This window comes from Megalops cyprinoides, chromosome 7, assembly GCF_013368585.1.
Source record: "Megalops cyprinoides isolate fMegCyp1 chromosome 7, fMegCyp1.pri, whole genome shotgun sequence".
NCBI classification, from domain to species: Eukaryota; Metazoa; Chordata; class Actinopteri; order Elopiformes; family Megalopidae; genus Megalops; species Megalops cyprinoides.
In genome coordinates this window covers 1946705-1974443 of record NC_050589.1, presented here as the reverse complement: position 1 = coordinate 1974443, position 27739 = coordinate 1946705, and the positions used below count along the sequence as shown (strand labels likewise).

The 27739-nt window shown below is 46.7% G+C and overlaps 1 protein-coding gene across 1 annotated transcript in view; it reads left to right on the top strand.

The window, feature by feature from the left end:
* The first annotated feature begins 629 nt into the window (after positions 1–629).
* LOC118781340 (RNA-binding protein Raly-like) overlaps positions 630–27739 on the top strand; it is a 49341-nt gene continuing 22231 nt past the window's right edge. The window contains exon 1 of the mRNA XM_036534332.1: positions 630–695. The gene's annotated coding sequence lies outside the window, so the exon portion shown is untranslated. The remainder of the gene's footprint in view (positions 696–27739) is intronic.

Here is a 27739-nt window from a genome sequence, read left to right as displayed (position 1 = left end):
AGCTCTCAGCCCTGCTTTCCCCGAAACTGAACACCTTATTCCTTAAGCTTGCCTGACATGCACTGTCATGGTAATAAGATATTTATTTCTGCCTGTCCACGCATGTCCACCATCACTCCCTGCATCCTACACTGTAATTAAATCTACAATGAAAACAAATACACAAGTAGCTGATTGGTCTGGAAACTTATTTAAGGGTGCATTAAGATTGGCTGACAGAGACACCACTTACTGGCTGGTCGCTGTACACATTTGCCTCAGGGGCGATTTAACTGATATACACAATTAAATGGTATATTACGGTACGTTATACATGCTCTGTATTTATTATAATGGTATTATGTTATGCACACCATCCCTGTAGGCAGCCTTACACCATAGGAAATTTAACAATGCAAAAGTGAAGGTTAAAAATGTGAACAGCGCATTTCGGCCTATGCAGTTCTCAAAGACATGAGAGATCACTCTGATTAAGTTGACCAAAAATGACGCTGGAAGAATGTAAAGCGAATTTAACCTGGATCTGTAGATCGCTTTCCCCCGTGTTGTAACTGAGTGGTTTGCGCCGCTCAAAGTGGGTTTGAGGCTGAACGGTTCAGCCAGCTGTTGCAGAGAGAGCGTCGCGGCTGCCCAGCGTCTGCAGAAAGCCGTCTCTTTTCTCCCTTCCATCTGAAGTCCACCTGACATTTCGCTGCGTGAGTATTTTGTCCCACTCATCTGTTCCCGTGTTCGCATTTTGTTGTTTGTTGCTTGTACTATTTTTGATTTGTCCGTTCATGTCAACATTCACAGTAGATGCAAATATATTTCTTTTTAAAATGTTACTATTTCGTCTTTTTGGTAGTTGAACTGTTGCGGCTGACCACGGAAAGCCCAGCGTTCATTTGGGGTTTTGGTGCGCAGTAGTGCATCAATAGCTTACCAGTAAACGCTTGTCTTTCTGGAATCCTAAATGTTATGTGATGTATTGGTTCCCTTTTACATTTCTCACTTTGTAATTTTAAATTGATTGGCGGTCCAGTCTCTCAGCACTTGACACCGATGGCATCAATTTGTTTTTTTGGCAAACTTGGGAAAACGGACCGTTTAATGCAAAGAATGGAAACACCATTTGGACTTATTTTTCTGCCTTGCCATTTCCCTTTAAAGACGGGAAAGGCAGTCATAAGTAAACCGATACACCCAGAACCGACAGATAATCGGTACAGGGGCCGACTTGCTGTTAGTTTTGCCGACAGGTTCCATTGCAGACGTTTGGCGTGCCATATAGACTCATATTCTTAACTGCATCGTAGCAGCTCCGGCAAATAAGTCATGTTCGCGTGATCACAGCCAATATTCAGATTCAATATTTAACAATGTCACTGTTTTCGTTTACTGAAATTACCCCTGTTACTATTTGTTGCGGTTCTGCCGCTTTCTGTCCCAAAGCGCTACTCTGTTCACAATTACCAAAACAGATCTTTCGGGCGAAGATGGTTATGTTACGTTACTGGCAACTTGTTTTCGCTTCTATTCGAATAAGCATGCACTTCTCAAACGGACTTCTAAAAAACCCATTTGAAGAAGAAAATTCGGTCTGTCTACTTTGCTTTGCACCGGATACATGGATATTTGCTTAGGGCACAGTCCTGGGTAAGTGTCAACGCTGAAAGGGTCACTCTTTGCCCGAGCCAAAGTTCAAGTGTATTCTTTGCCCAAACCTTTAGACATGACTTACTGAAACCGCTGTAGCTACCGGAAGCAGCGAAGGATCGAAATGTCCGTGTAATGTTAGGAAGCCAACACACTGTGGCGTCATGGACATTTTCCCGTTTAGGATTAAGTCGTCTTGGTTTAGGGTATCATTTAAGATTACACTCTGAAATGCACAGCGATTAAAGGCTGGTGTCCACGTTTCACGTCGGTTTTTTTGTTTTTCTAAACATATCGTTTTTGCGGAGTAAAAAAGTTCACATTTTGGAGAGATCATACTTCATACATCCTCAGCAGGCTAGACCATGTCAGGGTGAATTTAAAAAAAGTGAAAATGCCGCAGCAGTCAGCGTCAAAGAGGGAAACGCCATCCTGTCTGACTGACTTCTGTAGGCTACTCCTGTAGGATCACCTAATGACCCGTGTTCTTCCTGCAGTCTCTGTCCCGTGCAGCTTACAGGAGTGCAGAGCACATGGAAGCCTTTTAAGGCCTGGGCCACTGTCATCAAGATGCTACATCATCCATTTGCTTAGCAGATGTTATTACATTTTTATGCTGCTGGATATATTTACTGACACAACACTGATAATGCGACTTGCAGAGAGGCACGACATCAGCTCCTTACCCGATCTAACAAGCATGAAAGCAAAGCCTTAGCTTATACACTCTGACAGTTTCAACAGCAGAGCCTAACCTTATACCCCCTGTCAGATACGACAGCAGCTCCCTTATACCTTCTGACAGGTAGGATGGCAGGGTCTTACATCGTACCCACTGACAGGTACAACAACGCGGCTTTACCTTATACCCTCTGACAGATACAATAGCACAGCTTCAGCCTGGATTTGAACCTGAAACCTTCTGACGTTGGGACTTTTATTCTGCCAGGTGGTGTATGTAGAGGTATATTTACTGATGCAGTGCACAATTAGGATGACAAGTGAAGAGATATGGCCACTCAAAGAAAATGTACATGTCTGACCAAACAAGCCAATTCCATCAGATGGGGTTGGGACTATGTAAGGATATAGCTGTAAACAACAGAATCCACACAGATTTAAATAATGTTCTTATGTTCTTAATCTCATTCAGACCCTTTCCGGTGGGTGTGTCCTTTCGCCACAGTGATTTTTCAAGAACAGCATCTAAGTCTTTATTTATTTCTCTGAAGGAACATAATGATTTAATGGTGGGTGGAGCACATCAGTCACGTTTCTGAAGCAACAGAATCTTTTTGGACTTTCTTGATGGAGCTGAATTGATAAATATTTTAATGAGGGTGGAATGGGATCCATTAATGGTAATTCACAGACAGTCATTCATGGTCTAACTGTCACTGTGTCTTACTAGAATGACCTAAAAGAGGGCATGGTAGTTGGTAAAAAGATGAGTATATTATCTTTCATATGAGTTTACTTTATATTTCATTACTTTATATGAGTATATCTGTCTTTTTACTGATCAAAAAAAGGTACAGGCTGAGCACCAATCAGCTACTTCCTCTCCTAGTGTGCGGTGTGATGCTTTAATTTACAGGTGTTGGTCCACATTTGCAAGCTTATTATCTTGCAGTTTGTATTCATTGAAATACATATTTGTATGCTAATGGTATTGTACATCTGTGAAATTGCACAACAGAGCCTAGGTGCTAATTTCAATCACAATAACATCTACTTGAGTGTCGTCTGGGATTTAAAGATTGGACGGTTGTTCACCAATTAGTGTGCATTTTTAAATGTACTATGATATTGTGCTGTTCGTCAGTTTTTATGAGGCCTGTTCTGAGGAAGATATCCTCAACAAATACTCTTAAGTCAGATGAATAATTCTGAGAATTATAAACAGATATTTTTGTGTCAGCATCGCTAACCTCAGACTCCTCGGAGCTGTGTCGGTGAGCATGGGTTCGGAGTTGCTTTTGTTCCTTTCTCGTTGTTTTGGCGACTTTAGCGCTCGCTTCTGCTGTTCTGTGTTTCTCCCGGAGTGTATGTTTGTTTTTGTTCAGGTACCGTTTGTGACAGAAATGCGTTCCAGTCACAGCGACGGAATATGTATGAACAGACCAGGCATCCCGAAGTGCAGAGGCAATGCGAAACGTCTCCGTCTCTGCGAATCAGGCACAGATCAGAGGAGTTCACCCCTGCACCATAGGGCAGCGAGAGGAGATGAGAGGAGAGAGAGAGGCAGACTGCACGGTTTAGCGCAGTGTGAGGCCACACCCAGCTCACAGAGAGACACATTGCTGCTACGCCACTCCATGACCCTTTTATTTGGGTTGACTCGAGTATGGCAGCCTCTTTCCAGTCTTTATACTTCAGGTTATTTATTTTCTTTGAGTGTGTTTGAGGTGTCAGACAGATAGCCCTGAACTCGGACTTTCCACAGTTTCAGGGCACACCCACATTACTTTTTAGTTTGAACTCACTCTAGTTGTAGCTCTTCACCACTGCTAATGACTTCATTTCAAATTACAGCACCTTGTCCTGTTAAATCTCTTGGAATTCAATGACAGTGTTATTGCTGCATCAGAACAAGTGCTTTACAAGAAACCACACAGGTGATAAAATTTAAAAACGAGCCCTTTGGGAGATTTAAAAATTTTAAAACCATACAGTTGCACTTTGCTATTTCCCTTTAGTAGAAATTTGGGAGTTTTACTGTCAGCATTTGAGGTTTATGGATTTATTTGTGGTCAGCTGTCATCACAGGTTATAGAAAACATGCCTGCTAGAGGGACTATGCCATTGTTAAGCCTGAATCTAGCTGGAGGCACAGTGGTGAAGTTAACTTTTAACTCTGCCAGAAGTGCTCTGTTATTCATTTCAGGTCAAAATGTCACATACAGAACAGAATCACTTAACATGAGCTAAAAAAAGCAGGCTAACATTACCTAATCTACCTCAGAGCAGTGCTGTGTGTCACATACCTCCAACATATGATTGACCAGTGTGTAACATAGAAACTCGGGTCTGAATCTCATTAGAGCAGGTGAGGCTGGACCTTGTTTTGCTCTTGATGACAAGAAGCGGACTCCCGTTCTTCCTCTGCTGCTCCAAGGCGTAGCAAAACGAGCAACAAGCTGTGGATTTTTTTTGTCCATGATACAGGTTGGGGGGAAAAACAAACCAAAAAGGGAAAGAAATCTAACAGAACAGGTTTAAAACAATATCGGAGAAAGACAAAAATGAACAGCTGGTGAATTTATAAATTAAGATTTAGAAAACCATTCAAGGTAACTCCTAGCTCCCTATGAGCCAGTGCACTCTGAGCTGTATGCAGTGAGTCCATACGCTGTGAGTCTGTACGCAGTGAGTCCATACGCTGTGAGTCTGTACGCAGTGAGTCCATACGCTGTGAGTCTGTACGCAGTGAGTCCATACGCTGTGAGTCTGTACGCAGTGAGTCCATACGCTGTGAGTCTGTACGCAGTGAGTCCTACGCTGTGAGTCTGTACGCAGTGAGTCCATATGCTGTGAGTCTGTACGCAGTGAATCCTACGCTGTGAGTCTGTATGCAGTGAGTCCATACGCTGTGAGTCTGTACGCAGTGAGTCCATACGCTGTGAGTCTGTACGCAGTGAGTCCTACGCTGTGAGTCTGTATGCAGTGAGTCCATATGCTGTGAGTCTGTACACAGTGAGTCCATACGCTGTGAGTCTGTACGCAGTGAGTCCATACGCTGTGAGTCTGTACACAGTGAGTCCATACGCTGTGAGTCTGTACGCAGTGAGTCCTACGCTGTGAGTCTGTACGCAGTGAGTCCATACGCTGTGAGTCTGTACGCAGTGAGTCCTACGCTGTGAGTCTGTATGCAGTGAGTCCATATGCTGTGAGTCTGTACACAGTGAGTCCATACGCTGTGAGTCTGTACGCAGTGAGTCCATACGCTGTGAGTCTGTACACAGTGAGTCCATACGCTGTGAGTCTGTACGCAGTGAGTCCTACGCTGTGAGTCTGTACGCAGTAAGCCGTACGCTGTGAGCCTCACGCTGCATTGGCTCGGGTGTGTTTTTTTCCCGGGGGATTGATTGGCGGGTTTGCGGTCTGGGGCGAGGCGTGACGGGCCGCTCCTCCTGCGGGCGCCACGCTGGATTTACTGCTGTGCTTTTGATGAGGTGCGGCGGCTGCCCTGTTATTCTTCCCCCTCGCGCCTCTCTGCCAGGACTCGCTCGCGGTCCGTCAATCGCTGTCAGCGGCTGACACCCTTATTACCTCAAGGACAGGCGGCAGGAGCCGGCCGGCCCGCAGCCAGGCTTCTGAGGGAACACAGCACGCCCCTGTCACACTGCTGTGGAGATCAGCTCTGCCCCACTGAGAGATCTACACCCCCCATCCCCCAAACTCCGGCCCTCCTCCTCTTCAGAAACAGCGCCTCTGACGTGACCGGGCACATGAAGCGTTTAACCCGCGCGCTCACGCGAGCCGATCTGGCGTCCTCTCTGCTGCCGTGACCCGAGAAGCATCATAAATAAGTGATGTGCGGGAGCGTTGGGTCTGTACGCCCCGCTCAGCACGCTGCGTGGTATTTCCAGCTCGTCCTTCTGTTGTGAGAGCAGGCAGGGTTACCGTGGTGTGCAGAATGTCGTCTCCTTCTCGTCTCCTTCTGCTTGAGGAGGCCGGAGTGAGCTGCTCATCGGTCTGTGTCTGCCGCAGGAGGCCCATGCAGCTGTTTAAACGAGCAGCATCCAGTGAGGCTGCACACACCGTGCACACGCGGTACCATGGCAGACTCACCGTGCTATCACATTACATTACATTACATTATTGGCATTTAGCGGACGCTCTTACCCAGAGTGACTTACATAGCTTACAATTATTACATGCTATCCATTTATACAGCTGGATATTTATTGAGGCAGTTCTGGGTTAAGTACCTTGACCAAGGGAACAACGGCAGTGCCCCAGTGGGGAATCGAAACGGCAACCTTTTGGTTACGAGTTTTGTTTCTCTCCGCTGTTCTGTACTGCCGCCCACTGCTGCTGTCAGCGGCGCGTGTGTGCAGTCCTGCAGCCGGCTGACATCGCGGACAGAGGTGCGAGGGAGGGAGCCGGCTGACATCGTGGACAGAGGTGCGAGGGAAGGAGCCGGCTGACATCGTGGACAGAGGTGCGAGGGAGGGAGCCCTCCTCTGTTCACTTCCTCTTCTTGTGGACAGTTGCTCCTGTCAGCAGCAGTGGGCAGCAGTGTGGCCTAGTGGTGAGAAGCAGAGCTCATAACCAGAAGGTTTTTGGTTCAGTTCCCCAGTGGGATGCTGCTGTCATACCCTTGGGCAAGGTATTTAACCCACAGGTACCTCAGTAAATATCCAGCTGTATAAGTGGATAACATGTAAAACAATAACCTATGTAAGTCGATCTGGGTAATATTCTGAATGTGAGCTCTGAAGGTCTCTCCAGCTAAGGGTGACTGCTGAGCAAAGTGAAATAATGCCGTCTTAACTCATAGCTTGCTGGACACAGGTAAAAGCACTTATATGTAGCAAAAGTCAGGGTATGAAATCGCCCTTGGAAAAGCAGGCTTTTAGTTGATCATCAAGCGTGCAAGTCTAATGATTTGTCCAGTTTAACTAAGTCTAGTTAAGGCTGAACCAAAGCTTGGTTACAGATAGGAGTAGGAACACACAGAAATTGCCTAATCACCGCTGTCCTGGTTTGAAACACATGTAGTTTATTCCAAGGACACGTGTTCCCATCCAAAGAGGAAAGACTACAAGACACGTAACTGTTCACAAAGGAATTTTCCAGCAAAAGAAGGGCTTTCAGGCCCTGAAGCTTCCTGTGATAAGCCTGCAGGCAGGCTGTGTGTCTTTGTACGCTACAGAGACTGCCTACATCGGTGTTAATACATGGTGCTGATGCTGTAGCTGATGTTCTTACTACACATGGCTGGGAGTGATCAGACAGCAGAGAAGGAGGACGCTTAGGGACAGCTGTAAATCTGAGAAGCAATATGATTTACTGTTTGACAAACAATAATAAGGTAGCAAAGAGCCCCGTCTTTCTGTCCATTCTCAGGTAAACATGATAAGCTGCAAGGGGTCTCCTCGTGTAGCCTGCATCTCTAGTACAGCGGCTCAGTCCTCTTCTCTCTCTGAGGTTGTCTGAGACCAGGGACACCAGCTCAACTCCTCCATCATAAAGGCCTTTTTACAGCAGCACTCAAAGACTGTATCTGCCATCCAGCACAATACGTGTCCTGACTAGAACCATGAAAACCAGACAAAAAGCCCTGTACGCTGTAATTGGAATTTTACCAGAAACAGTCCTATCAAGAAAAATGTATCTGTGTGTCCGTGCGTGTGTGTGTGTGTTTGTGTTTGTACTTGTGTGTGGGGGTGTGTGTGTGCATGTATGCCTGTTTGTTTGTGTGTGTGTGTGTGTTTGTACTTGTGTGTGTGTGTGGGTGGGGGGGGGGCAACATTCATTTCATGTAAAGTTCTATCATGCAGCAGTATAGAATTACAGATCCATTGAGATTCAATCATTCAGTTCACAGACTTTATTGAACAATGGAGTTTGGCAGGGAGGAGTTCTTGCAAGAGCAGAGGGGGAAATAGCAATGAAAATGCAGGTGTCTGGCCCTCAGCTAATCTGGAGGAAGCCCTGATGATGATGATGATGATGATGATGATGATGATGTTGATAATGATGATTACAGGTGAAGATTGGCATAGTCAGACGCAAAGGTTCTCATTTCCTTTGAGAGATGAAATAAAAGTGTGTTCCACACAAGAACAAATTGCAAACGGTGAGCAGACAGAAATAGTGATTAATTTGTTAATAAATGTGCAGCAGGAAGGTTTGGCTAAACCGCGGCAGCACTCTGATCCCCTGCTTCTGCGGGTGTGCAGCAGTAGCGCTGTATTAATGCAGACACTGATTTGTGCATCTGCCATTTTTAATCACCGCAATAAGACCGGGCCCGTGAATTATAGATAGACCTGCAGTAGATGTTTCACGGAAATATTCACGCATTAAAATTTGCAGAACATCTCAGCAGCATCAGGCGGCCGCCCTCCCGGGCCCCTCACAGCGAGGCTGGGGGCTGCAGGAATCCTTCGATTGTGAGTCAATTAACAGTCTGATTTGATTTAAGGATGCCAATTTCTGCTTCTGAGAGGGAAAAATAATTGCCTGGTCGAGAGAGGGGTTTGTAAGTGTGCATTTGATTGTGTGTGTGTATGTTTGTGTATGTGTATGTGTGTGTGTGGGGGGCGGGGGTTGAGGGGTGGTAAGGGAGTGATATGGGAGGGCCTGAATATTACTTTTATTTAGATAAATAAACTAATGAATGGCTAAACTAATGAATAGGTGTTGGGAAATTTTGTATAATGGAAGGTTTTAGTCAAGTGCTCCTGGGAGATATCCCACATGGCCTTGGGGAAAAGACTACCCCAGTTTCAGGCTTTAAAGAGTGGCCATGTTTCCATCACGCTAACCGCCCAGGGAACTATGCACATGCATGCAGCATGTCAATTTCCTCAGCCTCTCAGTGAACAGAATTTCAGAGGTTCACACTCTGGGGGGTCAAGGCAAAGTACATCCATTTAAAGGCCAAAACACACCCATTTCAAAAGCTAAACTACATCCATTTTAAGACCTATTTTAAGGACAAATCACACCTATTTTAAGACCAAGCCACACCGATATCCATGGAGCTTGTTGCTCTGCCTTAGACACTTTTGAGACAGAGCTCAATAAATCTTGTTTCAGACCGTACTCCAAGCAGCATGGGATTTGAACAAGCTGTTCTTTAAGTATGTTAGCACATATGTTTTCTGTTTCTTTAAATCAGGCCATTCTTAATGCTTAATTATTGTTGTCATCTTGCTTCTGTGCACACAGACAGCTGGTCTTGGTTTCAGGTATAAACAGCTGCCTTCCTGCATCAACAAGACAGCAAATCAACTGAGCAATTACATTTTCATGGGGTGTGACTTGTAATTCATTTGTTTCTGATGATTCAGATTAGCTGATTGTCTCCAAGTGGTGTTCAGATCAGGGTGTTTGTGAGTGTGTGTGTGTGCGCGATTGTGTGCGTGTGCATGCATGTGTGCCTGTATGTCTGTGTGTGTGTCTGTGCGTGCATGCATGCGTGTGCGTGCATGTGTACGCGTGTGTGTGTATGTGTGTGTGTGTGTGTGGGGGGGGGGGGGGGTTGGTTATCATGACATCTGCTTCATACATTAATTTATACATACATAGGCTCAGCACCACTGTGGACTTTGAAAACTAGCAGGGGGCTCTTTCATTGCTAATATTCACATTTTAATGAATGCTCATTTTGTCCACATTTAGTTTCTATATGTTTTATTTTTTCAATGTTATGGATATATTTTATTAACAACATGAAAGCACACTTCAACAAAAAAACAGATCAGGTTTTCAGGTGGAAGGACACAGGTGCAGCCCGGGATGACAAACCAGGCATTTCTTGAGGAAAATCCAAAAAATCGTAGTTCAAAACAGTCCAAGTCAAAACCAGAGAATCCACAAGCAGAAAATCCAAAACACTAGGCAAGGGTCAAAATCCAACAAAACAGGCAGAAGTCAAAAAATCAGAGCAAGCTAAAGACAAACAGGGAGGAACAAAACAGACTGAAACACTGCGACAAACTGGCAAAGAAACAGAGCAGATAGAGGGGTATAAATACACAGACTGGTGATGAGATAACAGCGAACAGGTGAGCAGGATGGGCTTCAGGTGGTGGGTGTGACAGCAGGGCAGATGGGCAGGACAGGAGGGGGGCGATGGGCTTCAGGTGGTGGGTGTGGCAGCAGGGCAGATGGGCAGGACAGGAGGTGGGGCGATGGGCTTCAGGTGGTGGGTGTGACAGCAGGGCAGATGGGCAGGACAGGAGGGGGGCGATGGGCTTCAGGTGGTGGGTGTGGCAGCAGGGCAGATGGGCAGGACAGGAGGGGGGCGATGGGCTTCAGGTGGTGGGTGTGGCAGCAGGGCAGATGGGCAGGACAGGAGGTGGGGCGATGGGCTTCAGGTGGTGGGTGTGGCAGCAGGGCAGATGGGCAGGACAGGAGGTGGGCGATGGGCTTCAGGTGGTGGGTGTGGCAGCAGGGCAGATGGGCAGGACAGGAGGTGGGGCGATGGGCTGCAAACAAAAACAAACGCACACACGTGCAAAAAAACCCCAAACAAATGACACGCCCACACTGACAGGCCGGAAGACAAAAAAAACAAGCAGGACTGACAGTAACTGCACACTGAAACCAAGCAGGAAGTGACCAGTTTCAGGAGGTCCTAGCCATCTCCTAGCTATCTGCTTCCTGTTTCTAGACCCAATCAGGGCAGGCTATCAGGTGGCCATATCTTATCTTGCATGTGATTGGTCAGTCATGAGAGATGTAAGGAATCTACAGATAGGGTCTGTTTCAGCAGTGCAGTTGAATGCCACTGGGGTCACCTTCCATCTGATGCCCTAAGGTGTATATGTCTGATCATTAGGCACAGTTACTGTAAAGTCTCTCATTGGTTGTTTTGGATGCTGCTTTACTCTCACTAACCAATGGCATTGCCTGTCTCTGTGGGATCCGTTTATTGTAGTCCTAAGGTGGGAGTGAAGATATTTGTAAGGTCAGGTACCTCTGAGTATCTCCACAAATTCCCCCTCAGTGTCACATTGCCATAGTGCTGTCCACAAATCACTTCACTCACGACCGTGGTGGGAAAACACCTGACACACGAAATACCAGCTGTATGTCAGTGTAACGGGTGGTATCTTGCGTTGTGTTTTAATGTGATGTTACGTGGGTCGGCGAGCGAGCGAGTTTCGAACCGAGGTTCTTACTGCTCGTTGCCAACCCCTTAAAGCCAGCGTCGTTGCCAGTTGAGCTAAAGGCAAATTGCCGTTAGCCTGTCGGCAACAACGCTACTTAGCCAGGTCTCAGAGGGAGTGACGTAGCCGCTGCAACCACTCGGCTACCTGCTACCCGCTACCTAAGGCTTTACGCAGGACTCACACGAGCTACTTCAGCTCCGCTACATCAGCCCTACAGTATTTCAGTGTTCGTTCATTAAGGTGCCCTTTTAAAAAGAACCCCCCACTTCCAGAAGGCAAAGTTCTTTCCATAATTTCATTATATTTCTTATGGGTTGGCCTACTTGAATACTGGGTTGGCATTCAGTGTCCTTTCTGTTGTAAAGCAAAGGTAGACCTTCTTCATTGTAGTCACACATGCAGTTTGGAAATGATTGGAAATGCTCCTGGGTCATCACTGAGACCTGAAATTCACCAAGGAACATTAAAGGTGACAGTTTAACGCAGGGTCACAGTGCTGATGCAGTTTGGTGACTGTAGTGAAACTGTGCACTGCACACTTAAGAAGACTGCCTGTCACTGTGAGGCCCTGTGGCAGAATGGTGAAGACGCGGTTGATGGAGGAGGTAAGGAGTGAGGATAAGCCTCCTGCCCTCAGTAATTCATGGTGAATAAGGAGAGAAAAAGTCTGAGACACACACACGCTAAAGGCATAATTTTGTAATTATATTGTTTTTGCCAGAGTTGGAGTTCATTACAGTTTTTTCCCCATTAAGTTCTGACTCTTTGTTTACAATAAAACACCTTTAATGTTTTTCCCCGCTTAGGGGAGAGAGCCCATTTAATCTAAACAAGTATTAGAACGACAATTCGCAGGAAAAGAATATTGTTATGATGCATGCCTTCAGATACACAATGCAGTTATGCCAGGAAGCCCATTTTATTAGGGAATGCTAACCCTGTGTTGTTTGGCTATATTTCTGACTTCAAAGAGCCTATTGGCGCCATCACTTCATTGCAGAAATGCAATTATCTCTACGCGGTGCCCTGGCCGCTGGCTGCCCGGAATTAAGTTGGCAAAACTCCGCTAAGTAGGAGTCACGGCTCCTTTGTCACGCTTTGGAAAATTAATGCGGTCGCAACAACAGCATCGAGGAACAATTGCGATTGCGTTGCCGATCAAGAAACAGGACGTGTGCTCTTTGTAATTTGTATTTTTTCCTTAGCAGATAATGTGTAATTGCTTTCGTTAAGACTGTCCCTGGACAGGAGCGTGCGACTCGCCTGTGCCTGGTTAACCCAGAGGAGTTCTCTCCGCTCGCTGCCCGTTCACGGAGACCACGCAGCTGTGCTCTCAGGAAGGTAATGATGCCCATAACTGGGGCAGGCAGGTAGGTCCCTGCAGAATCGCAGGGAGCTAAAAGTATTTTTGTTTTCTTCTGTTTTGTTGCCGCCTTTTCCCCCCCGTAGCGAGCTTATCGACCCTGGGGGGCAGAGGGAGGAAGCACTTTTTGGAACGATCAATCATTTCTCTGTCCGTATCGAGCGCCTGCCCCCCTCCCGGGAGCGCGCTGTAATCACCGCTCACAGAGCCGTCAATATCCTCTCTCAGTGCCGACTCCTGCTCTCCCAACGCTCAGCCTCAACATTTAATTAGCGTGTTCCGGGATGCTACGCTCAGAGCGGCGTGCGTTTGTGCACAATTTCACAGCAATTTCTTTCTTTCTTTCTTTTTCTCCTTTTACTAACAAAACCTTTCCAAGACAAAAGCCGTCGGAACGTTGAGTTCTCCAGGGCTCCTGTGGGTAGTAACCAGGTAACACGGGGAAAAAACAACACACTAAACAAAGAATTCACAACAATCACAGCATTCAGCTGCAAGAACACTCTAAAAAAACGTAACCAAAGATTGCTCTAAACGAGGGCTAATACCCTAATACCCTGTGACTTTTAGGTGTGGTGGCAAAAGTGTTCATAGAGGCATAAAGCCTTTTTTTCAGTGGGCTTTCAGAATAACCATTATCACACCCAGTTGATGCATTTGAAACCAGTGCGGTTGTCGTATCTCGGAAAGGGTTAATCACTGTAGTTCTGCATTCATTACATATTTATGTGTTCTATATAGGCAATCACGAATAAATCTACAGAAATTATTGTAAAGTAGGTCTGAATCCAGTCTGTCTGGCTGTGATTTGGTGGCTCTTTCGTAAACAAAAACCCCAAGGTCCAGAACAGAAGCAGTAGCCATGGTACTGTCTTTTGCTGTGTTCTCAGTGTAAATCCTGTCACACGTCTGTGCCATCTCACAAGCTCACTGCTCACTGTTTTGTGTTACCGTTTCATCTGCGTCTTTCCCGTAGGTAAACTCTGAGTCAGTACAAAATCCCAGGTATTTAAAGCAGTTAACATTCTCAGGAGACACACTGTACCATCTGCAGTCTGAATTATGAATGTGTCATCTGCAGATGTGGTCCTCCTTCTTCCACCAAAGAGCAAGGTGTAGGATTTTGCCTGGTTCAGCAGTGGCTTATTAACGACAGGCTATTCCTGTAATAGATCATCTGAGAGAGCAGAAACAGCCCAGGATGTGTCTTTATCAGCAATGTGGGATACAGCGTCAACAGCGTATACATGGATATTTTTATTCTGTGTATGAGGAAAGCATTGATATTTCACAATTATGGGATGGCTGAAAAAAGCAGAACATATCAGATGGGTACGGGAAGGCTCAGGAGGACAGGATACACCTTTTTTCCACAGTTAATGCAATTTAAGTTCTGTGCGTTGAGTGACAAAAAGTGTTTCACAGAGAATCTGTCAAAAAACAGGCCCTTAAAAAGTTGACCGGGTCGTTTATGATGTTTCAGGTTTAATATCTGAGAAAGCTGACGCTGTCCTTTAAGGCTGGCGTGCTTTCTCCCTGATGGTCCCGGCTGGATTATACTCATGTTCTCTTTGTGCTGTGCGCTGTGGTTCTCGTACGGCAGCATTTCCCCCGGGTAGCGGTGGGACTGCTGAAGAGCTGATTGCTGTTTTAATGTGACACTTGACTTGATTAGAGTTTGGCCCGTGTCCCCCACAGCTGCGCGTGAGGTGAGGGCCGAGGGGGGCTCCCCTGTTGATTTTGTTTGTCTGTTTTGGAGCCATCCTTTTGCGGGGTCACTTTGACCACATTTACACACGCTATCCATCCCTGTAAGTGTCGTGGGGCATGAGAGAGCACGTGCTGGTACGCTCCAGAAGGTGACATTGTCCCCAAGACCCAGAACAAAAGCAGGAGATGTTCTGTTGCCGAGGAAAATTGTGTCTTCAGTTCGGTGAGATAATCATGTCTCCTGGTATGGTGCACAGACTGTGAGGGCTGGGGTTCGAAACCTGCAGCACACTCACCTCTATCTATAGGGCACCTTTCTCAAACCCAAGGACTCTTTGCATTATAAAACATGGTTAAATACATATGAACACAAAGAACACCCGTTACAGTTACAACAAAACAGACCGAAAAACAAGGACAGAATCAAGGGTGCGGAGGGAGGGAATAGCGCTGGGGAAACAGGCATGTTTTCAGTTTGGCTTTTAAAGATGAGGTGTTTGTGCGATCAGAGAGGTGTTGTGGTAGTGGGTTCCAGGGGGGCCTTGACACTGAATTACCTGCCCCCCATGGAGGAGGGTCTAGTCTGAGGGACCACCAGCAGAGCAGCATCAGGTAGCTGAGGGTGCGTGAGGGAGTGTAGGGGTGGAGAAGCTCTGTTAGATAGCAGGGAGTGTAGCTGAATCTCCCCTCAGCACAGCTGATCTCCACACTGACTGGATGACAGCGTGTTTCTCGCAGTGGAAACATCTGAGACTCTGACACCTCGGTTGCCATCTCCCTGTCTTGTTTGCAGTTCTGTCTGACCCCCGGGATGTGTCACCGTGCTGGAAACGAAGCCGCTGGCTTGTGGTGGTGTCATTTTCGTAGATCAGTGTAAGCACAGTGAGTGCTGCTTCTTCCCGAGGCCTGGCAGACCTTCAGCACCCCGGACAGCGGAGGCCTTGCCTCCAGTCACGCACAGCAGGAGGGCGGTGATAATCATCCCAGGAGCTGCAGCTGGAGCTGGGTGATAACCAGCCCAGGTAGCGCTGGTTTTCCGCACCGGGCGCGGCATAAAGGACCCGCCTGCTGTGCAGCGGGGAGATCGCGGTCACAGCGTGTTACGTGTCCCTGCTTGCTCTTTAACGCAGCGGGAGCGTGGCGGAGGCTCAGTGGGAGGGCTCCCTTTCAGAGAGCTCAGCGCTGGGGCGCCTGTCTCTGCTGCTCTGGCTCTCCCTTTCACTCCTCTGCTCCACGCGTTCCTCTCTGAATGTAACGGCCACGGGCTCCTTTCCAGACCTTTTCAGTGTCTGCCTTATCCAATCCGCTGCTGGCACGGTGGCCACGCCCAGCCTGTGGGCTGGAGGTGCAGAGTGGATTTTAATGTTATTAAATGCTTTGCACAGTATTGGGCTTCTAGAGGCTTCTGGCTCATTGTCCTGAGCATAGCGTGTTTATGACTGATGGAACACCCACTCAAGAGAAATACTCTCCCTAAATGCTGCAGTCTCTAAACACTTACGGTTTCCTTAACTGCTTTTCTCCCTAAATGCACCTCTTCTTAAATGCTCTATTCCCTAAATGCTCCTCTCTGTAAATGCTAACCTCCCTAAATGCCTTCTCATTAAATGCTCCCGTCTCTAAATATTTCTCTCCCTAAATGTTTTTCTCCCTAAATATTTCTTTCTCTAAATTCCTCTCTCCCTAAATGCTCCTCTCCCCGAATGCTTCTCTCGTTAAATGTTACCCTCCCTAAATGTTTCTCTGCTTAAATGCTTTTCTTATTACTACCTTCTTTAAACACTGTCCTCCCTAAATGTTCCTCTCCCTAAACGCTATCCTCCCTAAATTCTACCCTCCTTAAGCATTTCTTTCATTAAACGCTATCCCCCCCTGACTGCTCCTGTCTGTAAATCCTGCTCCCAGCATCCCGCTCTCTCCCTGCGTGCTGCTCCTGCTGTGCTGCCCTCCATTATCTGTGATAACAGAGTGTGAAAGAACGCTACAGCTCAGCAGCCTGGTGCTCAACGCTGCCGTTTCCTCCTTACGTAACACGCTTCTGATGAAGCCGTACCTGTCCCTCAGGTACAGGGCCTTCCTCCTGCTCTGGTGCGGGTCCAAGGTTTGCCGGGGTTCATTTTAAGGTTGTCTGCTCATCGCTCCATCCAGCAAGGAGTGGGGGTGGGGGTGGGGGGGGAGGACATCTTTCAAAATCACGTAGGGGAGCCCCTGAGTCTCAGTCACAAGATGGTCGAATGGAGAGAGACTATTACTTCAGGGGGTGGCGGGAACAGGGGGTTATGGGGAGGGATCTGTGGGCACAGTGGTGAAATGACTGATAGCTTAACTTAGGGAGAGCACCTGATTCTAGAGATGGGGAGGTCAGTTACCCCCGTGCGCACGGCCCTGTCCTTGTTAGCGACTAATTAGGGGAAGTAAACAGCTTTCTCGGCCCCGAACACGCCTGCCCTCAGTCCATCACTGTGCACAAGGGCACCTCCACTTTCACACTAATTTCATTTATTGATGATTAGTCATATTAGGTGCTGAGAGCCCTTTGGCCAGGGGGAGGAAGCGCCGTAATTATGAAGCGGGAAGTAAATTGTTCTCCTGGGCCGTTCTTTGTGTTGCAGAGCAGGAAGGACCCCCCCAAATAACGACAGAGGGGTTCCTGTTTGTGTTCGCGGGAAGATGTCCTGGTTCAGCAGGAAGGTGGTTTGGGTTAGTGCTGTGTAATCCACCCTTTGCTTCAGTCCTGACTGTCCCCGCACGTTTGAAAGTTTCCCTGAGTCTCAGAGGCCAGGTTCAGCCTGACTCAGTGATTTCAGTCTGGTAATGATTCATTCCCCAGCAACCCATTTGAAAGCGTAATCATTCAAAATTAAGTGAACGGGACAGCATTGTTTGAAGCAGAAGAAAAAGGAGCATTTTACTGGTGAAAATGCCATTTCCTTTTCAGCAGGGGGCACACAACACGCAGTCAGAAATGACCCTCACAAATTTTATTGAAAATTGGCTTTAGTTTTCTCTTACTAAGCACAAGTTTTCAAACTTAAGTGTGAAGTCATTTTTTTTAGAAACTTTTCACTGAAATGCCTATCTGTTGGCATTTGTGTCTACCCAGGATTCCTTTAGGGCATAGTAAATGTATCACACTGGACATAAACAGTATTTGGCTGTAATATCAAAGCTCTTTGATGGTATGTATGAATGTAGCCCCCATCAGTTGATTTGTTTTGGTTTCCTTGACATAAATGCTGTGTATTACCTGCTGGATCCTTCTCCCGGTTTGAAAGTTAACGTTTGCTAAACTGACTTTTCTAAGCTGTGATTACTCCTCGTACCAGCTCATAATATTTTAGACCGGCCATGTCATTGTTAAGTGCTCTGATAAACGACTTCCAATTAAAAGCCTTTACAGCACTCTCAGGAAAAATGTGCTCGTTCATATTCATTTGTTCCAACCAGCACCTCTGTATTTTTACTGGCAGGGCACCCTGTAGACTTGCAGTTTTCCCAGAAATATTGTATCAGTTGCAATTGGGATGGTGGAATAGCTGTTCTTTACACTGAAAAATCTTTTCCTGCATTGCTAAGCCTAAAGATCCGTCATTGAAATTTTTTAAGGTTCAGCAAACAATGACCAGGATCCTTTAGCCAAGAATGCAGAGTGCTGTAGTCTCCTTAATACCCATCTGGTCACAGACGTGCTATTATAACCAGATATTCAGCTCCTGTGTTTCTTCCACACCATGCTGTTCTCAGGCACATTGGCATGGCTGGTGCTTTTGTTTGGAGCCTATGAGATTGACTGGTGTTTTGGTTAGGTGTAGCAGTCGGGGGGACCAGACCGGCTGCAGGTCCGACCTCCAGGTTGGAAACTCCTTTGTGCTCTTGAAAAAGTGCCTATTGCTGAATATGTATTTAATAAATGGGTAAAAAAAAATAAATAAATAATACTAATACAATGAGTAATAGTAAATAAAGTTAAGCTCTATGTGTTATCTCGGTGGAGAGTGTCTGTCAGGACAGTGAGTAATAGAACGCAGAAAGCTGGCTGGGCTGGCCAACATGATTTACTCACATAACGGTATCATCAGGATCTCTGCATGCTGCGTCTCCTGGAGATTAATCCTCTGGATGCGAGTATTCGCTGTGATCCTACTTAATCACAGTTATATACATATTCATTACTCTGGTCAGCCTTATGCAGAAGTTGTGCCATTGTACCAGGCCATTGTAAGTCCATGTAAATTACTCAGTGATTCTTGTATTGCAGTTGCAGGTGCACAAAAAAGATCTGCAGACCTGTGTAATTCAAGGCCTCGTAGCTCCACAGTTTAAAGTCGCCCTTTAACTAGCACCTGATTTCCATTCTGACATGCCGGAGGTGCAGTGATTGTAACGGTTGCATGCTAACTGTGTGTGGAAATGCCTCCGTAGGATGCCTTCGGTTGGCACGGCAGCGAGGACAGTAAGGGATGGGTGTGGTCTGCTGATTGGACAGCCCATTTGTAACTGTTAGATAGTAAACTGAACAAAACAGGCCGTACCGCAAAAATCAAGTCCCATCACGTTAACTTAGCGCTTAGATGCAAGAGATGGGAGTGATAAGTTCCCCACTCTGTTATCAATAAAGACAAATTATTTTGTCTGAAAGTAAAATTGAGGACTTTTTTGTTCTCTGTGTTTAATAGATGAGATCAATCATTTGTCCCATTTTGTTACAGAATGCAATATTTAAACAAATGTAGTCAATACAGAGAGCATAGCTAAATGTCTCGATGCTGGCCATGCTCCAGTTTTTCTGAAAGACAGAGTAAATAGTCTATCTTTTTAATATTACTGCGACTGTGTACATCAGGGCCTTTGTAATGTATGACCTATTGCTCCTATTGATGTAATTTACAATAATTGTGCTTATAACTGTTACCTTTGGGGTTTGTCTTGGAATTGGCTAAACTGCATTTGTAATGTTTTGCCAGGCAGTATTTTTTTTCCCGGTCTGAGATTGTTTCGTAGGCTGCAGTCTTTTTCTCATCGTCCACTCAGACGCAATTGTCTCTAAATCTGTCTCAGAAAAAGAGTGTTTTTCTTTTTCCTTGATTGCTAAATCTTTCTCTCAGGTCTTGCAGACTCGGAGCCTTAAACGTAAATTACTTCACATGTTTCAGAGACAAAATGATTGGTTCTACCAAATGTGGCTAGTTTGTTCTTTTTATTCTTCTAAACTTCAAAGTACATTCTCCTCCAATGCAACAGTAGTACCAAATTTTATTATTAATACTTAAAATCTTGCGTATCTGACTCATTGATCAATTTTGAAGGTAGGTATGCAAAATCAGAGACCTGTGCAAATACACAAATTTAGAATCTAATTTATGAAAAGGGTTTAATAAATGAGGCCCCTTACTAAGCTGGCTTCCTGTTTGAATAATGCCTGAGTGAGGGCTGAGAGAGAGAGCGAGAGCTGTGCATCAGTGGACCCTGCTGCTGGTCAGTGCTGAGCCCCTCAGACTCACCCTGGGTTTGTGAGTTTCTGCGCTGGCAGCAGCATCACTCCCGGGCTGCACCTTTGCTGCTTTGATCAGACGGGAGGGAGAGGAGGTTGTCTGCGCTTGAAAAAGATGCGAGCGGCTGAGATTGGCTTTGCCTCAGAGGGCTGCGGATCGGCCGAACCCCTGTGGCGATGCAGAGGAACTGAGGCTGACGGGCTGGATCAGAGGCCGGGGTGTCTGAGGGAGGAGGCGCTGGAAGTGGTGTCGTTCTGCGGCTGGCTTTGGGGTACCTGCAGAAACAGGAACATGCACAGCTGGGGGGAATTATCCCGCAAAACACCAGAGCAACGGCCTGAGCCGTGCTGAGCCTCTGTGCCAAATATAGGTCTCATAATTGATCCGTTCTCTTCTCTACTGTTTAGGTTATCCATCCGCACATTTTACTGATTTTGAGGCCACCATGAACTCCATAGTGGGTAGAGCTAACATACTGTCAGTGACTAAAAGGGGACCACTGTGATTGAAGTTCTCCAAGCTGCTCCTGTTTTCGGGTTCATGAAGCCTCAGTTTCCCATCACTATGTATTTGGAAGGTGCCCAAATGTTCTGGAAGAGACCTGGTGCTGTAGCTCGTTGCTGCACAGAGCTGCCACGGAAAGTGATGTTTCAGAGCAGGAAAGAGATTGGATCATTAGAACTGCATTACCAAGCAGAAAGGCAGGTCCAGCTTTTTGAAAGGGAAGTAATTTTTCAATCATTTTAAAATGTGCTTTTGATTATTTTTATTTTTTATTTTATTTTTTAGAATCAGCATGTTACACATTTATTTATAAACCCTAAAATGAAATAATAATAAAAAAAACACAGACAAGAACCTCTAGTTTTCATTTTGACCACTAATGAACCAAATCGCCTATTGTGTTGGCAGATGTGCCACAAACAGCTTTGTTGTGTAATTAGCCGGAGTGGTGAGGCATTCTGAGAGGTTGGGGGGGGTCTGTGCTGGCCTCATGCAGCAGGCAGGACAGGCGGCTTTGTGTCTGCTGGCTCTTAGCACACAGTGCTGTCCGCAGCAGAACGGCGCTTTGATGCAGGCCTGGCAGATTCCAGCGCTCTGTGGTCACTGTCACCGGTAGTCGACGATGCGATTGCTTTCTAATCACAGGGACATTGTTCTGTTCCATTACTGCAGCCCTGTACACCTGGGACCCTGCTGCTAATTTCTGAAGTGGCCATTCCCTGTAATTTAATCCAATTTATTCCCCATTCAAAATTCAGGTGAATGTGGGCAGGGTGCTCTGTGCCACAGTGGGAGAAACATTCAGAAACACAGACACGCTCAGTGCGATTCAGCTGCAGGTTCCACAACACAGAAACTTTGTGACCAACTGGTTTAATCAGCCAGTGAAATTAATCAAATTAAATCCCTGTTAGGGGAACTGCATAAATAACCTGGTGGGTTCTCATGCTCAAGACAGAAATGGAACCTGAAGAACTGGTATTGTGACAAGCAGCAGGGCGAACCCGGAAGCAGAGAGGACTCGAGACACAAGAGGTTTGGTGCAAAGAAAATAAAGTTACCTTTACTGGAGACTTGCAAGATACAAAACAGGCTTGGGCGAGACTGTACACACACTAAGCATGGCAACTCAAGACTGAGCAAACACAAGACTTAAGGGCAGGGCTTAAATAACAGTGAACACAGGTATGAACGATGACTAATCAAACAGGTGAAAGATATTAACTAAATGAGACATAGAGAACACCGGAAGCCATGTGGCCATCTGCTGGCCAGCCCAGGAAGGAGCAGCTGCATCCCTGACAGGTATATGTGATGCTGTCCACACCGCTTTACATGCAAGTCCCTTCATATGAAATCAAGGCCCTGTTCCTTTTAGATTTAGGTGTCCTTTTCATGCTGCCTGTTAGAAATGGGGCTTTTACAGAAACCAAACGGTTTTTAATGGCACTGTTAGTGGTGAGGGAGGAGTGAGGCTTCATGGTGGGTGGAGCCATTGTGTGCTGTTAGTCATTGGTATGAACCAACCAAAAGGCTTTTCCCCTCACAGTAATACGGTGTGATTTGAGTGAGTCACTGATGAGAGATGAAAGCCCCGCACATTTTAATGTGTGTGAAGCCACGCAGCATCGCAGCTGTGGCATGGACAGAGGGGACGACCGTCTTGCTGTTGCAGGCGTAACCGTTCGTGTCGTTCTCCTCTCTGAAACCCCAGGTGTGATAGTGCACCTGAGCCGCCTGGATGCCGTCGTCCATCAGGGAAATTCATCCACAGGGACGACCGACAAGCAGGTGTGAAATCTGCACTTTGCCGTGAGTGCAGGAAGCACTCAGATTCATAAATAGATGGTGCTCATTTACCTCGAGTGCACCTGTGAGTGCCAGCTACATCACGTACTGTGGCTGTGGGCCTAATCTGAAGCGAACGGACGTGTTTCAACCCATCTTAGGCAGAAATAAATAAGACTCACGGCCCATTTAAATGAAAAATAAAAGGGGTTCAGTATTCACTACGTACCGCTCACTGCATCTTCAGCCAGCTCCGCTACCGGCCGAACTTCCAGCTGCCTCATTCTCCAACAGCCGCTTTCAGAGCGATCACAGTTTAATCTATGCTCTCGCAAGCTGGCTAATGTGTATAGCTCTGTGTTGCTTAACTTGCTGTATGCTACAGAATGTCAGCCTGGCAAATGATAGCCAGGAACACGGTGTCTGTCTGTGCTTTGGGTGTGCCCCTGTGCTGGTAACACAGTCTGACTTTTGTGACAGTGTGCTCCTGGGGTCTCGGTTCCAGGGTGTCACTGAATTCGGTGGAGTGGCTGATTAACGTGGAACTGGGGGGGGTGGGGGGGGGGGGGTGTGATCTGCCAGGGGCGTCTGCAGTAGGATTGTCTTTGTTCCGCTATAAGACCAAACCGCCGAAACGTTCAGGACAGATCGGGTCATCAGAAGCGCCCTGGCTGGCTGTATCTCTCCAGATCTAAATTCACAGTGAAGCATCCGCAGGGTTTTTTTTTCCCTGTTTCCTGCGTTTTTTCGGTGATAATGTTCACCGTGCTTTGCTTCTTTACCTCTCGGTACAGGAGCTCTCTGCCACTGTGGAAAGGGCTAGGTTTAATGGGGGGGGGGGTGGGGGGGGGGTGGCTGTCTCTCTGCGCTGGGATGATGTCAGCGTGTTTACCAAAAAAAATCCTCCACCCATGCTGCAGACGACAGCGGAGTGGCCGTCACGCGAAGGAACTTCAAACACAGCATACAGGGCTGGGACCAAAGCAAACGTCTCAGACATGGATTCTGAAAATCAGAAGACGCACTTAGCTCTGTTTGTGTTTTTTTTGTCACGGTTCCACGGAGTTTCAGCTGAGAGAGAAACGCAGTGGCAGTTTGTCTTAACGGGTCCCAGATATTTCAGTTACCACGAAGCATCCAAAACCGCTGCAAATCCGTCTCCGTGACGAGCAAATGGAGTTTCAGGCTTTAATTCAGACCCGGGACAATGCAGGCGTGTTTACAGAATCAAAGAAGCAAGACCAAGGAGACTTTGTTCCGGTGCACTGAAGACAGGGGGTTTAACTTGAACTCACACTGTTATTTTTTATTCTTTTATTCTTTTTGAGGAAAAACTCACATTGCCATATGACGGGACCTCCGTGTTCTATTATTTTTCCACGGTCGGCCGGCAGCCTTGGCGGCTAGCAGGCCTCACATAAATATTTGACCAAAAGCTTTGCATCATTGATTTCATCATACCCTTTGTTAAGAACACAACAGCCCCTGTTCTGCTGGGAGATCTCGGCTGCCTGGCTGACATTCATGCATGAAGGACGTGTGGTGCAGTTGTCTGCTGCGGTCAGCGCAGCCAAACTCTGCTCTTTGCTCTGTCACTGAGGGCAGAGAGACACCACGACAGCACGATCTCTGTGCTGCCTGATCAGAGCACTCTGGACTACTGATTCACCCTATCCAGGGCAACCTGCATAGCTTACATTATTTTATTACATTATTCAATAATGCAGAACTGAAGAATGAATGTGGAATTTCCTTATGCAATCCTTTGCTGCCAGAAATGAGATATCTGTATGCTAACCTCTCACATTTGAATACGTTACCATTACAGTGTACCAGGACCCACAGTGGGCACAGAGACCCATGTTAAGGACCAGGCTTGCCACAGTGGTGGATACAGCTAGGACTACTGGCAGAATGACAAGCCAGATAGCACTGAATGGCCTGGTCTCATCTTTAAACTGTTATTCTTATCTGCCTCTTTCATTCATATTAACATACATGTGTGCATATGCTACATGCACACAGACAGATACACAATGTTCGAGGCTCACACTGGCAGTGCCCTTTGACCTTTATGTCACATGCTCTGTACCTGACACTCCAGGATGTTGTGGCCCAGGGCATGTCTTTGTGTCTGTCAGCACTGTGCGGAAGGTGACTCGAGTCGTTAAAGCAGACGGCCCCTGTTACTTAATTAGCTGTTCCCCCCCATGTTGCTGACTGACAGGGGCTGGCTGGCGCCCTAAGCTGACTGCTCAGAGCTGAGCTGGCTCTGAAAGGTCGGCCGTGGTCCCGATGACCGCACAGCCGAGTTCTGTGTGTGACCAGGCCGTGTCCTTCCATATTAGCCTTGACTGGAACAGGGCTGCGGGCGGGAAGGGGTGTGTGTGTGTGTGTGTGTGTGTGTGCGGTTACTGCAGTGTGTGTGTATGTGTGTGTGTGTGTGTGTGTGTGTGTGTGTGTGTGTGTGGTTACTGCAGTGTGTGTGTGTGTGTGTGTGTGGTTACTGCAGTGTGTGTGGGTGTGTGTGTGTGGTTACTGCAGTGTTTGTGTGTGTGTGTGTGTGTGTGTGTGTGGTTACTGCAGTGTGTGTGTGTGTGTGTGTGTGTGTGTGTGTGGTTACTGCAGTGTGTGTGTGTGTGTGGTTACTGCAGTGTGTGTGGGTGTGAGAGAGAGAGTTTTCGCAGGTTCTTGCTGCACTTCTCCGTCTCCGTCTCTCTGCTGATGGAGGCGTGAGGAGTGTTTAGAGGTGTTGCTGTGTGAAGAGCTCTCTCTCTCTCTCTCTGCTAATCACAGACGGGAACGCGGTGATCTGACTGCCAGGGTGGAAGTCTCCACTGCACGCATCACCTTTGCTCCTTCTGTCTGTGTGACAGCAGGACTGTGCGTCCGGAATCGTTCACTGCTCGCCATGTATTGTTTTTATTGTATTATCTTTATTTCCTTTTTATCTGTCACTAATCTGTAAATGAGACTTTTCTTCTCAAGGGGTTTCATCCTGCTGATAAAATTTGTAAATCGTATTAAGCGTAATGCAAGGAAGCCTCGCTGCCTGCTTCCTGCTGTAGTTCTGAAAGCACTAGGCCCTGCCTCAACCTCCATGGGCTCTTTTAGCTTCCAGAAGAGAGGTTTACGCTGGGTTTTAAAAAAAAACTTATATCCCATTATAGCTTTTTCCACACTATGCAGCATTTTCTCTGCTGCAGGATTGGCCATTTTGAGGGCGGAAATCAGTCAGTACTCACAGAGAAACCGACAGACCTGCTCTGAGATAGCGTATGTTGAGCTGCTCTGGTGTGGGCACAAAATGTAAATACTATAGCTATCATGACTGAGGGAAAGGTGAGGGACCTTGTGGTGGCCAGGATCCCTGAGGCCCAAGGGGAGCACAGGCAGCATACAGGGCTGGCATGTCTGCTCTTAGTTAGGGCAGTGTGAGTTCTCTCTTTTATGATGGAAGTTCAGTACTAAATACTGTACATGGTGAGTGATGTATTGTCAGATTGGAGTCAGCACTCCAGTCTGATTGGTGAATCAGTCCTGCAAATAAATTAGTGAATTAGCGCTTCAATCCGATTGGTGAATCAGTTCTGGAATCTGATTGGTAAATCAGTCCTGTGACCTAATTGGCGTGTCAATGCTCTGATCTGATTGGGTCCTGGTGTCAGGCCTTAATTTCGCCTGTGACACTGAAACCCTACTCATGTCAGCTGTGCTGTTGCCTCTCCGGCCAGCCCTTCACAAGCAGATTTTTTGTTGACAGAAGTCGCCTGGGGGTTAGTGCTGCTGTTAGCTTATTTTCTGGATGCTTGCTCCATTTTTGGCTACTCTCAAGTTTGTTTTTGAAAACTCGACAAAAGACAAATAAAATCTAGCAGCTTCTGTGTGTAAACGTTGCTGTAAAAGCCGGTAGATCTGGTGACATATTCGCCAGCACAGCAGCACTGTGTGTCTCCGCGTTTCACTGAGCCGTTAGCCGCCAGGAGTGACCTTGGTCAGCCGGTGTCTCATCCCTATCTGCTCCCTCCGGCTCAGTCTGAGATTTCACTTCAGATCTGAATTCCCTTATCCGCGCTCTGTTTTTTAAACTTTACCTGAAATTGAGCACATTGAACATTAACAGTAATGGAAAGTTGTTGGTCAGTGACTGATTCCACGTTTTAATATTTGATTTTCATCACCGCTGCATCACAAGGTAGATACCCAGTGGTCTTACGCAAGCTTGTGTAACAGCCTGTCCCTGTGTTTACCATCGCTTTAAAACATTACAAGGTGTTTTCACCTCCAGGTTATGTCCAAGGCCTTCTATACAAGGCCTTATACCTCCTCTACCCACGTAATCACATGGGAGGCCTTGGGCCTCCTCTGTGCGAACGCGAGTGTCTGGGTGTAACGGTTACAGGTCCTGACAGCTCAGAGCTGGCCAGCCGGGCGGCGTCTGTTTCTGCGCTGGTAAACACGCGGCCGCTCTGTCCGGGCCGAGAGAGCGACCCGCCGCGGGCGCTTTGCTGAAGAGAGTCCCGCTAAAAGCATGAGCATCCCGCCACAGCACGGGCTGAGCAGAGCCCAGGTCCCGGCAGGCAGAGCTCGGGTCCCAGCAGGTGAAATTCTGGGTGGAAAAAAAAGAAAGAGCATAATAACACTGTCAAAAATCTCACTGCAGCAGATTGACATTTTGAAATTGTACTGTGTACTCTGGAAGAAAAAAAACCCATCACACTGGTTTACTGTATATGAACCCAAGTGAAACAATGCTCCCTGCCCCCCCCCCCCCCCCCCCCCCCCGGCAACAGATACTATTTTAAACATCTACCCTGTAAAAGCTCTGCTGATCTGTAAAACAGCTGATCTGGAGCGAAGTGAAATTTTAATGTCCACGATTCTGTTATGCAGCGCTGGGTTTGACAATTGAAAGTCTAACAGTGTTGCTGTGTTTCTGCTGTAGGCCTGGCTATAGAGGTTCTGTTCACTTGTTTCTACAATAAACATGAATGGAAAAAAACTCAAGTGAAAGAAACTCCTAAAACCCAGGGGCTGGAGGCTTGTTTATCTTTTTTGTGTTGCTACTTTTAGACTTCTAAGCCCGTGGTTGGAGACCAATTGATCTTTCTTGTTTTCCTTCTGTTAGACTTTTAAGCCAGTGGCTGGAAGGCCATTTTTGTTGGCATCATTAGAGAGCCCAGCACTGTAAGCACATAGGAATTACTCTTCTGTCTGATGTTAAAATGTCTGCACATCCTCTATGGCTACTTTTAAAATCTCATACATTATTGCAGCAATACATAGGCCTCTGGGAAGCATCCTGAAATCAGAATTGTGTCTGTGTGTCACTTGATATTATGGCCATATTAATAATAATGATGGTGACAGTGATGCTACTACTACTACTACCA